The following is a 15,174-nucleotide window of genomic DNA, read 5'->3' as shown; positions in this document are numbered from 1 at the left end:
CTTCCTTCCTTCCTTCCTTCCTTCCTTCCTTCCCTTCACCTCCTGCTTAGTCTCTTCCTCTTTCCCTCCCTCTCTCCGATTGTCCCTTCCTTCCTTCATTCCCTTCACCTCCTGCTTAGTCTCTTCCTCTTTCCATCCCTCTCTCCCATTGTCCCTTCCTTCCTTCCTTCCTTCCTTCCTTCCTTCCTTCCTTCCTTCTTTCCTTCCTTTCCTTCCCCTCCCTTAGTCTCTTCCTCCTTCCCTCCCTCTCTGCCATTGTCCCTTCCTTCCTTCCCTTCACCTCCTGCTTAGTCTCTTCCTCTTTCCCTCCCTCTCCCCCATTGTCCCTTCCTTCCTTCTTTCCTTCCTTTCCTTCCCCTCCCTTAGTCTCTTCCTCCTTCCATCCCTCTTTCCCATTGTCCCTTCCTTCCTTCCTTCCTTCCTTCCTTCCTTCCTTCCTTCCTTCCTTCCTTCCTTCCTTCCTTCTTCATCCCTTCCTTCCTCCCCCCCTCCATGCCCAGGAAGGGACAAGGGGAGGGGGAATAGGCTGCCAGCGTGGCTGTGGGCTTTGCTGCCAGCAAACCTGCCTGTGCACAGGCAGAGACAGAGGAGAGCTCCACCCAGCTCACTTGCTCAACTTCGCCGAAAGACATGCGGCTTGCTAAGTTAGCAGAAGCTCCAGGATCAGTGCCGGACTACAGCTGATTTGCACTTCTGCTAAATTAGCAAGCGGCATGTTTTCTAGCAAAGCTCGAGCAAGTTTTCTGGGCAGGAGCCAAGGAGAGCAGCTACAGCTGCAGAAGAGTGAATCAGCTGTAGAGGCTTGCCCCGATCCTGGACAAGAGGGAAGGAAGGAAGGACGGAAGGGACAAGAGGAAAGAGGGAGGGAAGGAGGGACAAAGAGGGAGGCGAAAGGAAGGAAGGGAGGGAGGAAGGGAGGGAGGGACAAGGGGAGAGGGAGGGAAGGAGGGACAAAGAGGGAGGCGAAGGAAAGGAAGGAAGGAAGGAAGGAAGGAAGGAAGGAAGGAAGGGACAATGGGAGAGGGAGGAAAAGAGGAAGAGACCAAGAGGGAGGGAAGGAAAGGAAGTTCCAGCCAGCAGAGGCTTGGCAGCCCGGCTGCCGAGGAACAGAAGAGTGCAAAGCCAAGGAGAAGAAGGTGGCGGTTTCCTCCCAAAGGGGGCTCCTTTTCTCCACCCCTTCCCTGGGTTTGTGGGGAATTTCTCGTCACCAATGCTGGCAGGTGCTGCTTCGAGCCCACCACGAGCTTTCTCGCCCCCTTGGCTTCTCCCCCTTCTCCCCCGCTTTCGTGAGGATTGTGGCGCCCTTGGGAAGCCGATTGTGCTTTGAAGCTTAGGAGAGGAGGAAGAGTCCCTTCCTCCTTCCCTCCCTCTTGCGTCAGCTGGCGCAAGTTCGGGGGTCGCCAGCTGACGGGCGCAGGAATTGGGTGCTGCAGCAGCCTCCCCTTCGCTGACCTGCGTGCACGAGAAGAAGTCAATCCGGTTGCTGCACAATGAGTCTCTGGGGAGGGCGGGGCCTTGCTCTGCGCCTGTGCTCTTCATGCGCCCCCTGCAGGGCACATTTGGTAGAGTTTGTGCAGACTGCCGCTAAGCAGCATATTTTCCACAAACAAGTGAGGTGGAGCGGAGGGGGGGGAGGGAGAGAAGGCGGTTGACAAGCCCTGCCTAAGACCATTGGAAATATGTGTTTTCCGATGGTCTTAGGTGACCCCTGTGAAAGGCTTGTGTGACCCCCAAAAGGGTCGCGACCCACAGGTTGAGAACCGCTGGTCTAGACTCCATATCTGTGTTAATGCACCCCATTTGCCTTTTTAGCAGCTGCATCGTACTAATGGCTTATGTGTTTGACAAGGACATCCTGATCCCACTGACAAGCTAAGGTAATCCATGTCTCCCTATACTTGGGTCTTCATTTTTCCTTAAAGGAGAATATTTGTAACTCAGGGTTAAAATGAGGGGTCCCTGGTGCTCTCTGAGATTGGTTGTTTTCCTGCAGATGTTTCATTACCCAAACTAGGTAATATCACCTAGCACTGATGATGTTACCTACTTTGGGTAGTGAAACGTCTGCAAGAAAACAACCAAGCTCAGAGAGCACCAAGGACCCTTCATTTCTTCCTTCCCAGATGTAAATTCTTACATTTCATTCTGTTCAATCACATCCTGTTCATTTCATCCTACTGTCATCCTTAGAACGTCTTGAATCTGTGCTCTTTCCTCTAAAAAAGACATGTCAAACTTGCGACGTCAAGTGACGTTGCGCAACGTATCGGGAGAGTTTTGTCATTGCTGGCAATGGGGTGGGCGTGGCTTCCGTGTGACGCATCTGGCCCGCGGGCCGGCAGTTTGACGCCCCTGCTCTAAAATATTACCATCCCAGCTCTCAAATCTCCCCATTGTTGAATATGATGTACTGTATATTTGAGTAAGAAGGGATAAAGGCTTAGTGAGGAGGAAGATGACAAAATGATGGGCAAGGACCTGTGCAAGCTATCATCTTCAGCTGTGTCTGTCCATGAGCTAAAAATGTGTCTGCCTGGGGAGTGATAATGTATCCTTCGTGGGTATAATGAAGGATACTTTATTGTACTTTATTACAATAGAAGCTCTTGTTTAAGAGTTGGGGGAAGGTATATTGGTGAAATGCTGAGATTAATTTGCACGCACCGGTTCAAATGTCAAAAATATGTGAAATGGATTGGATTATTCTTGACGCTAGCCGCACTCCAACAGTCATGGTGTGATATCCAATCCTCGTGTCATTGACTAAATCTGGCTTTATCATCGGGCTGGTTTGACATCTGGAAAGCCTTTAACAAATGGGTAACAACTGCACATTTGTCACGAAGCTCAGGACTTTCTCCGCTCACAAATACATCTGCGGATATGGAAGACCAACTCGGCAGATGTGGTGGTGGGAATTTCGGGTCTTTTGTTGTGCTTGGGCATTGTGAGAATTCAGGTCTAGCCCATCTGGAGCTCCCCAGTGCAGAGAGGGCTGGTTTACACATTGCCAAATTGAGCCTTGAGATTAGCCATACATGGTGAGGTTGAGGCCTGGCTTATGTTATTCATTGTGTGTTTTTCATAATCCTATAATTATACTGAAAGTTGGACCATAAGAAAGGCTGAGCGCCAAAGAATTGAGGCCTTTGAACTATGGTCCTGGAGAAGACTTCTGCGAGTCCCTTGGACTGCAAGGCGTTCAAACCGGTCAGTCCTAGAAGAGATCAACCCCGACTGCTCTTTAGAAGGCCAGATCCTGAAGTTAAAACTCAAATACTTTGGCCACCTAATGAGAAGGAAGGACTCACTGGAGAAGGGCCTAATGCTGGGAAAGATTGAGGGCAATAGAAAAGGGGATGACAGAGAATGAGATGGCTTGATGGAGTGACTGAAGCAGTAGGTGTGAACTTAAATGGACTCCAGAAGATGGTAGAGGACAGGAAGACCTGGAGGAACGTTGTCCATGGGGTCGCGATGGGTCGGACACGACTTCGCAATTAACAACAATAACAACCACAAAATAATTATACTACACTTGATCTTACCTAAGAGGCCACAAAGGCAATTTATTATAAACATGTCCTTTTTTTTCCTTTATATTTCTTTGTATTTTTGTATCAGTGTTATAGATTTGATATGGTTGATTGACCTAATAAAATCTCTCGCTCTTTCTCTCTTTCTCTTTTTCTCTATCTGTCTGTCTGTCTATCTACCTTTCTATCTAATCTATTTCTCCATCCATCCATCATCTGTTGTCATATCATCTATCTTCTGTCTTCCATCCTCATCAATCATCTATCATTATACTTCTGCATTGAGGTTAATGCAAATACGTATTGTAGACTATATTTTTGACTATCCAGATGATATATTTTTTCTTGCTTAATTCTCCCCTTCAAAACTGTGTAAAGAGCTCCGAAAACCCAGCAATTCAATCCCTGAGCTTCATATATTCTCTATTATAGCACATTGTACTTTTTGGAAAATTGATTGTGAGGATGTCCTCAATAACAGAAGGAGTTGTATTGGCCTTGCAGACCTTCCATACTTCTACTGTGTTTTCTATCCTGAATGCAAACATCAGGGGTTTAGTATATGTATACAGTAATTGGTGTATACCAGAAGAGTAACCATTTCAAAAAATTAAGATTACATCAAAATCCACTCTGTATCCTAAAGCTTCTGTAGTTGATTGTGCTAGTACTGAGCTACAGGACTTGATGTTTTTTCACAAAGCCTTTGAAAAGGATCTAAGTGCATTCCTGGGGCTGGTTTTAAGAGGGAGAAATTGACCGATCCTCCTCTTCCTGCTGTGGTGACAATGGGCAGTTAAGGGTTGTATTTTCTTCCTTAGGATGCTTACAAGCTACATTCACACATCACTCTGAGTCGCATGTAATTTGTTTGATTTGGACTTAGCTTGTTATGTGATGAATTCAGCAAGGTGAGGTGAATTCACTGGGCCTCGATTAAACCAACTGTGTGACTTAATATAATATGCAGCCTCAGACACAGTGAGAGAAGCAGAGCTCAGTTTTAACCTCAGGACAGTTGCCACTTAAGCCATTGTTCCTTTATAGATTCTGGATCGTTGTGGATCATTTAAGAAACAGTGGCAGAGGTTTATCTTTCAAGGAAGATACCAAGGCGGTAGATGGCATTTGCCTTTTAGGATCAGTCAAGGAAGATGCAGTCAAGAAATATGTCTCAGAGTAGTACTTGTTAGAGCAGCCATGAAGGCCTTGAAAAGATACTAAACTACTGTGATGTGTCCATCCTTATAAAGATCAGAACTAAGCAAGCTATGGTATTCCCTGTGTCACTCTATGGAAGCAAAAGTTGGACTTTGAAGAAGCAGGCTAGGAAGAGTATTGATGCCATTGAACTTTGGCATTGGAGAAGGCTCCTGAGAATATCGTGGACAGCCAATAAAAGAAATCAATGGATCATCAGACAAATCAATCCAGAGTTCTCATTTGAGGCACAAATGAGCAGGCTCAAATTATTCTACTTCAGATGCATGTGGTGGCCCAGTTCTCTTGAGAAGTCTGTAATGCTGGGAAAGGTGGAAGGAAAGAGGACAACCGGCAGCAAAGTGGACAGACTCAGTTACAATGGCAATGTGTGCACCATTGGGAGACCTGAAAGAACAGATCAGAGATGGATTGTCCTAAAGAAAATCTATGTAGGAGATGCAAGGAGTTGAAAACGAGTTGGAGGCACATAATCCATCAGAAGAGGCCTAACTATTAGACCAGGGGTAGGCAACTTTGGCTGGCTCAGGAATTCTGGGAGTTGAAGTCCACGAGTTATAAAAGAGCCAAGGTTGCCTACTCCTGCATTAGACCAAGTTCCCAGGAAGTTCTGCATGGTTCTCTTAAAAACCTTACAAGTGCCTTGCAGCTTAAGTCCTTGCAAAGTGTGGCACAACAGTATCTCAATGCATCGACTCTCAAATCTGTGTTTTGTTTCCCTTCGTATTTTCCCAAGAGGCTGAGGATTGACGCACAAGTTTCATTTTTCTTTTTTCCAGATTTTTGCTGTCATCAGTTGTGTTTTTGCATGCAAATAAAGTGTGCTTCATCACCTTTAAATAAAGAAAGATCCTGCCCTTATGTTCCTAGGAAATTAAGGAAAGCAATATATGTGTACCCATATTTTGGATGAGTTTATTTCAGAGCTCCCCAACTTTTCTGGGTTGGCGGCCCAGAGTGAAAGAGAGGAGCGGGGAAATGGGTGTGCGTGTGCACATGCACATATGGCTACATGCATGGGGACGGCACTAGCACATGCACAAGCAGGTTGTGCACACCCATGGTGGCGCTGGCGGCGTTGGCACCTGTGCGCATGCATAAGCGGGCCACTAGTGCCCACGTGATGTTGGCAGCAGTGCTATCACCCCATGAATGCATGATTGGGACCACTAGTGCCCACGTGATGCTGGTGGCATCGCTAAGGCCTTGTGCATGCATGAACGGGGCCACTAGTAAGTGGGGTGGGGTGCGCAAATGTGCAGGCACTCGCCAGCCATTCCCATGGCCTGGTGGCAAACAGGCCTGATATCTTGTCACGGCCCACAGGTTGGGGACTTCTAGTTTAGGTGCAATTCTCAGATGTCTCTTTTTCTTCCAAACTCAAGGGTATGTACTCTACATGGCATTTTCTTCTCCAAATTTCTGCAGAATGACCTTGTGAGATAGGACACACTCAGTGGATGGTGCTGAATAGGAACAAATCAGACCTGCACACAGTTAATAAGTGTACACAGTGCTGAGTATACAAGCTTAATGCAAAGGATATTCACAAGATTTTTGGCCAGATGCATCATAGCGAAACCGCGCCCACCCCATTGCTGGCAATGGCAAAAAAGTTACAATATGTCGCGACACGTCACGTGACGTTGCGAGTTTGACACCCCTGATTTAGATCTATACAGGTACTCCTCAATTTATGTCTAAAGTTGGGAGCAGAATTTCCATTGCTAAGCAGGGCAGTTGAGTGAGTCATGCCCAGTTTTCCAATCTTATTTGCCATGGTTGTTAAGTGAATCATATAATCATTGAGCAATTCTGCCTCCTCCAATTGACTTTGCTTGTCGGAAGCCAGCTGGGAAGATCACAAGTGGCTTCCAACTTGAATGATGACTCCAGAATGCTGCAGGGCATCACAAATACATGCTGGTTGTCAAGCAAACGAATTTTGATCATGTGACTATGCTGCAATAGTCATAATGTGAGGACTGGCTACAAGTCCGTTTTATAACTTCAAACGTCTGCTAAATGAAAGGTTGTAAGAGGAGAACTACTTGCAGTGAGTGACTAACTGTCAATATATACCTAATAATTTAAACTGCATAAATTTTTAAGAAAAAATAACTTCATTATATAAATTTCAATTTCTTTTCTCTGCATCTGTCTAGGTCAGGGGTAGGCAACCTTGGCTCTTTTATGATTCGTGGATTTCAACTTCGTGCTGGCTCAGGAATTCTGGAAGTTGAAGTCCACGAGTCATAAAAGAGCCAAGGTTGCCTACCCCTGGTCTAGGTATTGAAGCTATGCACCAGGGAATCGGATCACTCCAGAGAAGAAGAAAAAAAAAGACCATTGGACGTAACTTTTCGTTATGTTTAAGGGCATCTTGTGTTGAAAAATCCAAAGTAATCTAGTGGGATTCATACTGAGGGTGAACAAACTTCAATTTAGATTGTTCCAGTCCTGCTTCAGAAAAGGATTGAGGCAGATGGCCACAGAAGTGTAGGTGGAAAGTTGCTATTGGATTTGTACCCCTCTAGTACACGGGTTGGCAACCTGTGGCTCTGGAGCCACATGTGGCTCTTTGAGCCTTCTCCTGCGGCTCCCAGTCCTCCACCACCATTTGCAGAGAGAGAGACAGAGACAGAGAGAGGCATTTGCGCTTCCCTTCCCCCTCCTGTGTGTGTGTGTGTGTGTGTGTGTGTGTGTGTAAAAAAGAGAGTGACCTCATGCTGTTATTGGATGAGCTGACAAGATTATTGGGCGGGGCTCCTGCCTTGGCTGCATCTCTGCAGCCTCCCTCTCTATCTCTCCCTCCCTCTCTCTCACACACACACTGAGTGGGGGAAGAGGACTGGCAGACCAAGGGTAGGAGAGAGCCAGCCCAATAAGAATGTGTGTCAGCTTGTCCGAGAACGGCATGAAGCCAGCTTACCAGGTGAGCAGAAGATCAGAGAGAGGGGGGAGAGAGAGGGGAGGAGAGGAAAGAGAGAGAGGGAGAGAGAGGGAGAAGAAAGAGAGCGAGAGAGGGAGAGGGAGAGGAAAGAGGGGAGAGAGAAAGGGGGAGAGGGAGGGAGAGAGAGAGAGAGAAAGAGAAAGCGAGAGAGAGAGAGCTCATGCACAGCAGCCTCTATTTTTTTTAATTAAACTGTTCAATCAAGCTCCCTCCTCTCCGGTGCGCGCGAGGGTTTTGCAGCTCCCAGTGTTTTCTTTTCTGTGGGAAACGGGTCCAAGTGGCTCTTTGAGTATTTAAGGTTGCCTACCCCTGCTCTAGTAGGATCACAGACATCTGATTGATCCCAGATTAAACAGGGCTTTGATCTGCTGGTGCTGTCTGATGCTCTAATGCAGTGGTTCTCAACCTGTGGGTCAGGACCCCATTTGGGGTCGAACGACCATTTCCACAGGGGTCGCCAAACAACGCAGTCCGCCATTTTTCCCCCTTTTCCTTAGCTGTGCTACTCCCTTTTATTCTATTGGCTTTTGAAAGCCAATAGAATAGACTCTCTTGAATAGAGTCTAATTCTATTGGCTTTCAAAAGCCAATAGGAATTGTCCAGGCTGTCTCTGCCCTGCTGAGCCCGCCAAAAGTCCCATTCTGCAAATGGTGCTGCACCAGTTGAATAGTCCTCGACTTACAACCGGTTGGGGGTCGTGGCATCAAAAAGGTTGAGAACCACTGCTCTAATGCCTCTTTTCCCTTTTTATATCTCCGTTAATTACTATTTTAAAAAGTTGACTTCACTTTTCAAATTCGTGCTTTGTGTTTCTTCTGTTTCATGTAAGTGTCTCTCTCTGTAGGTTGTTTAGTATTACACTTAGCCCTTGAGTTATTTTATTCACCAAACAAAGGAATTCCTGTATTTCCTTCCCAGGAGCACCTGGCTGACCATTGTTAGAAAGAAGGTGGACCAACTTGGCAGAATTTTTACTTTCTAAGCTTGGAATGAAAATTCAGCTACTTTGGTGCAAGTCCATAAGACACTGTTGTATTGTGTACATCTTAAGAGAGATTAAATCTCTGTCATGACAAGGCCAAATGGGTGCATAGCTATAAAATATTAAAATAAGCAAAAAGAGAATGAGAGTACAGATAGCAGCAAATCCTGACTTTGGACTATCTGCCAATTTCTCTGAAACCTTGGCAGGAATGTAAGGCATCTTGGACAATCTATTATGCTTCCAACTTATCTGTCTCTCTGTATATTGTCTCGGTTCTTCTATCTCCTTGCTTTAGCCTTGACGTTTATTAAAATCTACTGCATTGTTTTATATGGAAAATAAAATGCATTACTGATTTTAAGCAGTCAACTGCAAAAACAAAAAGAACGGAAGCAAGTTTGGAAAATTAAACCTGATAAAAATATAGCATGCTCTTCTTCAGAGAATAGATCATATTTTGCTGAATGTAATTTTTGTTTTAGTAGAAGCTATATTTTCAACTGAGCAAAAGTTGAAGGGCATGAAACATTGGCTTTGTCCCATGTGACAAAACCTCATAGATTAAAAACATCTGTAATTCATCTCTACATGAATAATATAACCTTTAGATAAGAATAGTTTTCTTAAGAAAAAAATGAAGGCAGTCTTCTTTTTGTGTGCATCCATCATAGACCCAATAACTAAGTACCATTTATTTTAAATCAAGTCATCCAGGGCTTTACCTATTCCATATTGGTCAGGTCAAGTAATCCTTGACTTAACAACGGTTTGTTTAGTGACCATTCTAAATTACAACGGCACTGAAAAAAAGTGAATTACGACCATTTTTCAACTTATACGTCTTGCATATCCCCCCAGTCACATGATCAAAATTCAGATGTTTGGCTACTGACTCATATTTATGATGGTTGCAGTGTCCTGGGGTCATGTGATCACCTTTTGTGACCTTCTGAGAAGGAAAGTCAATGGAGAAGCCAGCTTCATTTAACCACGTTACTAACTTAATGGCACTGGTTCACTTAAACTGTGGCAAGAAAGGTCATAAAATGTGGCAAAACTCACTTAACAAATGTTTCACTGAGGAACAGAAATTTTGGGCTCAGTTGTGGTCATAAGTTGAGGACTATCTGTATTTGCTATTCAAACTTTTATAATTCTCATTTTTCTTAGAAAAAAACTACTAATTAATGAGGTGTATGGGCTCCTTAATTCTTTGATAACTTCTGAAAACAATGATTTTTGGAGATGTTTTCTAACACCAGTCTCAGCAGATGTTAATAGTTAGGATCTTTTTATATAGCAATTATGTAAGGAAATAAAATAATTTACTCCTTTTGTTTAGTCAGCATTCCATCAGTTCTAAATCATTGCTTGGATTCCTCACACAGGAATATTACAAGAGTTAAAACCATCTGGGTAACTGTGAGTTATTGTATCTCTTTCTTTTTTCCTTTAACTAATTAAATCCACCTTGTAGACCTGCTAATAGTTATAAGGAACATAACTACTGTAGATAAATTTGTCAGGACAAATTGAATTTATGTCCTCTTCAGTGTCATAGAATGTTTTGCTGAACTGGAGGTTCTCTGAATAATTCACAGTTGAATGCTACAACTATTTTAAAACATGCACTTTTAATTATTGCAAGTTTTCTAGCAAACTATTATGGGAAGAATCCAGAGAAAGAAATATTTTGGGAAGTATTAAAAAGGCAGAATATATTTCCCCAAAGGAATAACGGAGAAGATCTTAAAAAGAGACAGAAACCAGTCCCCAGAAATCAGCCCAGCCCCTAGGCAGAGACCAGCTTTTAGAAATGCAAATTCAATAATCCTTTCAGAAAGGTTTGAGCCTTCCAGCTAGAAACCGAAGAAATTAGGAAGACAAAGACCCTTAAAATCTACATATCCCACCCAAACTCTAAGATAGGACATAATAGGATGAACCCACTAATACCAAAAGGGCACACTCAGACTCAGATCAAAGTACATGACACAGGAAATACAAAGCCTCAAACAGGAACAGGAAACAACCTCAACAGCCCCACCACTATGCTCCATGTGGTCAATTATCTTTTCCAGCCGTCTTTCTGTCTGGCTCTCCTCTTCAGTAAACTACAACCTTCTTTCTAAAGCAGTCTCCATGTTGTTTATTCCCGGCTTGGACTGGGCCTTGATGAAGATTTTTCTTTCAACGCTATATTCTTTTGGTAATGCAGATACAGCTAGTCCTTGATTTTTGACCACAGTTAAGACCAGAATTTCTGTTGCTAAGCAAGGCATTTGTTAAGTGAGTTGTGCTGAATTTTATGATCTTTTTTGCCATTGTTGTTAAGTAAATCACTGCAGTTAAGTGAATCACATGGTTGTTAAGCAAATCTGGCTTCCCCCATTGACTTTGCTTGTTGGAAGCTAGTTGGGAAGGTTATGACCCTTGTTGCACCCGTTATAAATATATGCTGATTGCCAAGCACCTGGGTTTTTGATCATGTGACCATCGGGGTGCTGTGACAGTTGTAAGTGCTACGATCTGTTGTAAGTTCAAGGGCTGATTGTAAGTTAATTTTCCAGCACCGTTGTAATTTTGAATTGTCACTAAACAAAAGATTGTAAGTCAGTCCATTCTGAGCTAATTGTTGTTGCTTCCTACATTTGTTTTCACAATTCAGGATGGATTTTCAACATATTTTAATCAAATCCCTAAATGTTCTAGTATTAGTCCCTATTATGCTATTAATATCTGTTGAATTCAGAGCACACTAATATTAAGGACACATACACTTTATTTCCAAAGACGTATTCAGGTAATTCATTGGGACACAGTGTTTGTATGGAAAATTGTAATTATTTTCCATATGGCATGGACTTCTGCTGGTTGAGGAGATAAATGTTGCAAATCTTGCTTTTTCCTCTTGTACCAGAAGAAAACTACAGGAATGCTGAAAAGTTTCCTTTTGTGTTTGACAACCTGAGAGTAAGTAACTCTTCTCACACTTGTCTCTAGATGTCTTTACCCATCATAATGTTGTTAATCCATTTGGCAAAAATTAGATATGTGGTGGGATATCCAGAGATTATATTTGAAGACAATAATTTGATCATCAACCCACCAGCCCCCTGACCTTTTTGCTTTTACATGACCATAGATGTTATTCAAGAAACAGATGATGATTCTGAGGAAGTAGATAAATCTACAGTAATTAGAGAGCCAGTTTAGGCTAGTGGTTAAAGCGCCAGGCTAGAAAGCAAGAGATTGCCTTAGCCGTGAAAGCCAACCTTGGGCTAGTTACTCTCTCTGGGCCCAACCCACCTCATAGGAGTGTTGTTACGGGGAAACTAGGAATAGGAAGGTGCATTGGATATGTTATTTGTAGAAATAATAAAGGTGGGATATAAATAAAGATAAACTTTTCTGACTCTTGTGACCAAGCTGCTTTGAATCCCAACACTCCAATTTTTATAGGTATGATTTGGTAAAGCATTTGTGATTTTAGCAGATTCCCTTATGAAGGGGGGCAGTGCTGAATTAGGCAAGCTTAGCTCCTGAGTAGAGTGGAGTGGAGTGGAGTGGAATGGAATGGAATAGAACAGAACAGAACAGAACAGAACAGAACAGAATAGAATAGAATAGAATAGAATAGAACGGGAAGGGATCTTGGAGGTCTTCTAGTACTGGCTCAAGCAGGAGAACCTGTACCGTCTCAGACAAGTGACTATCTAGTCTCTTTCTTAAAAAATCTCCAGTGATGGAGCACCCACAATTTTTGGAGGCAAGCTGTTCCACTGGTTGATTGTCCTCACTGTCGGGAAGTTTCTCCTTAATTCCAGGTTGCTTCTCTCTTTGATCAGTTTCCAAGAGAGAAGCAACTTGTGATGTAATTCAGATAACATTTGATAATTGTGATCAACTGATCACATTTAAACATAGAAGCTCAGTGGGTGAATTGAGGTCACTCATAATCTTTCAGCCGAGCCTATTAAGGGTATAAAATTGAGGTATGCTGGATGAGTTCCTGGAAGGAAAGTAGGATAAGAATAAACAAAGGCATAAATTTAAAGTATATAACAAACAATATTCCCCAGTCATTCAATGGGTAACTTTTTTTTCTTGTGATGGAAGACAGTTTATTCATCCCTACCTCTTCTTCTCAACCATGGAGTGTTGAATTGCCTTGTGATATTTACCAGGCTTGTGTTGCACTCTGAATAATTTTCCTAAAGGGGAAGAAATGTGTTTGGATTAAAATTGTTCTTTGTGCATTTAAATAGCCCCAGTTTTTTGCTTTCACAAAAATGATTTGCAGAATTCTGGCCCCTTAATTGGAGCAATGTGAAAAGATGATGAGCCCCACAAACATGATCCTTGTTGCTTTCGGGATCTCTAATTGGCAGGAGAAGTCGCGGTTTTGCTATAAATAGAACAAAAATCATAATGTTGAGCTTCTAAATATAATCCTTTTATATGCAGTGTGTTGTCTCTAAGCCAAAGCTTACATACACGAATGGTTTCATAACATCTGAAGTGCTATAGAGGTTCCCCCCCTCCTTTTTGGCATGTGTTTCCTCTTATTCTAGGCAAGAAAACTCATTCTTTCTTTTACAGAGCAAAAGTACTAATGCTGGCACAAGAAGGAAAAAAAAAATGAAAACCATAGATATAATACCTAAACAAATGAAAATGTGCAAAATAACAGACTTTTAGATGTCAAGATTAAGAGTTCTTGAAACTCTAAAACCTCATATGTGAAACTCCAGTTAGCTAAACGATAACATTAGACTTGGGATGATTGTTGTTCTTATTTCAATCTGTACTTCTATTTTTTGGCAACTCTGAATGGCAGGAAGAACAGAGAGATCATAAATAACCATCTTTTTTTTACAGAGCATTGCCAGCTTTACAGGGGCATACAGGGGCACAGAGACTAAGTTTTTTCTTTCAATGAAGTCATAAATGAATAGAAATTGACACAGTTTCTACATGGTACCAGTTAGGCACATCTTTCTGTGAACCTGAATGCATACTTGCAGTTATTCACAATTTCAGAATAAGAAAATGCGTGTGGCGGAGGTAGACTTTTGAACCTGTTTCCACTTATTGTACTACTTGATTATTGTTTGTGTGGGTTTTTAATTACAACCCCAGACGGGACCCAGAGGCCATAAACTTCTCTAAGATGCTGTAATTCATTTTAAAAACAAGGGGAAAGCTATGAGAGGATACCCAAATGCTTTCATCTAGTACAGTGTTTCCCAAACTTGACAATTTTAAGGCATGTGGACTTCAACTCCCAGTCAAGTTTGGGAAACACTGATCTAGTAAATTGAACAGTGAAAAATATTGTTAAGAAATAAAATTTACATGGAATGGTTGAAGTCAAGATTTTTTTAAAAAATCCTTTACATCTCCTGGTCAGAGAAGTAAAACAAGGATTTGATAGATTTGAAACATTTTGGTCTGGTTAAAAAAAGATTGAAAAAATTAGCCTCTACTATATACTTACATTGGGAGTAATAAGGTCAAAGGATTTGAAGAAATGAACATCTTCCCAATGATGCACCTCTAATATGATTTAGGACAGTGATGGCGAACCTTTTAGAGACCGAGTGCCCAAAAACTGGCCCTGCCCCCACTCCACCCCCCTGCCCCGCCCCCGCTCTGCCCCCCATCCCCCTCCACGCCTGCCCACAGGACAACTCACCACCTCCAGGGCCCGCCACAAATCGCCCAGACAGCCCAGTAGCGCTATGGTGGCCACACCCTCTGCCCGTGCCCTGTAGCATCAACTGCATGATGGGGTGTGAGGAGCAGAGTCTTGTCTACGCTGCCTGGCTGCCATGTCCTTGGCTGCGCTGCTCCGTGTGGGCCACGCTCAGGGGCAACTCTCCCTCGGGGGCTGCTGGAAAGGAGGAGGTCGTGCGGGGAGGCAAGGCTGGGGCAACGGCACATGTGCCCACAAAGAGGACTCCAAGTGCCACCTCTGGCACCTGTGCCATAGGTTCGCCACCACTGATTTAGGATAAGGGCAGTGGTGGGATTCAGCCGGTTTGCACCACTTCAGCAGAACCGGTAGCTAATTTTTTGTTTCCTAGACCCAGAATGGACTTCCGGAAGCGGCATCCACACAGAGAACCGGTTGTTCACATATTTGAACCCCATCACTGGATAAGGGTGGTAACTATTGGCACAGGAAAATGTCTGTGGGCTGAAGATAGAATTGGTCCAAATAAATATCAAGATTTCCTAGAAGCTAATGTCCATTGACATGGAAGAAAGAGAAGATGAAAAGAAGTTAATTATTTAAACAAGACAATCTAGAAGATACCATCTAATCAAGGAAGTAATACAAAGGTTTTGGAGTCCTCAAACGTGAATATTATTGAAAATTTGTGATTTCAGTCATGCAATATGTGCAAAGATACCCCGGAGTATTTCTGAATTAGAAGATATCTGCAAGAAAGAGTAGGGAAAAATTCCAAAC

The 15,174-nt window shown here is 43.1% G+C and overlaps 1 protein-coding gene across 7 annotated transcripts in view; it reads left to right on the top strand.

Moving 5' to 3' along the window:
- Positions 1-15,174, top strand: part of PALD1 (phosphatase domain containing paladin 1) — a 143,909-nt gene that overhangs the window by 22,472 nt on the left and 106,263 nt on the right. The window contains exon 2 of one of the 7 annotated variants that reach the window (XM_039348170.1): positions 1,813-1,877. The exons of 5 other annotated variants lie outside the window; for them this stretch is intronic. The gene's annotated coding sequence lies outside the window, so the exon portion shown is untranslated. Of the gene's footprint in view, positions 1-1,812; positions 1,878-14,836; positions 15,045-15,174 lie in introns of those variants that run through there. One more of the 7 variants, XM_039348168.1, reaches the window with a different exon arrangement.

Source organism: Crotalus tigris, unplaced genomic scaffold, assembly GCF_016545835.1.
Source record: "Crotalus tigris isolate CLP2741 ecotype Arizona unplaced genomic scaffold, ASM1654583v1 scf7180000018124.1459596, whole genome shotgun sequence".
In the NCBI taxonomy this organism is placed as follows: domain Eukaryota; kingdom Metazoa; phylum Chordata; class Lepidosauria; order Squamata; family Viperidae; genus Crotalus; species Crotalus tigris.
Note: the sequence above shows the minus strand (reverse complement) of the source record. Positions and strands in the feature narration are given on the sequence as shown.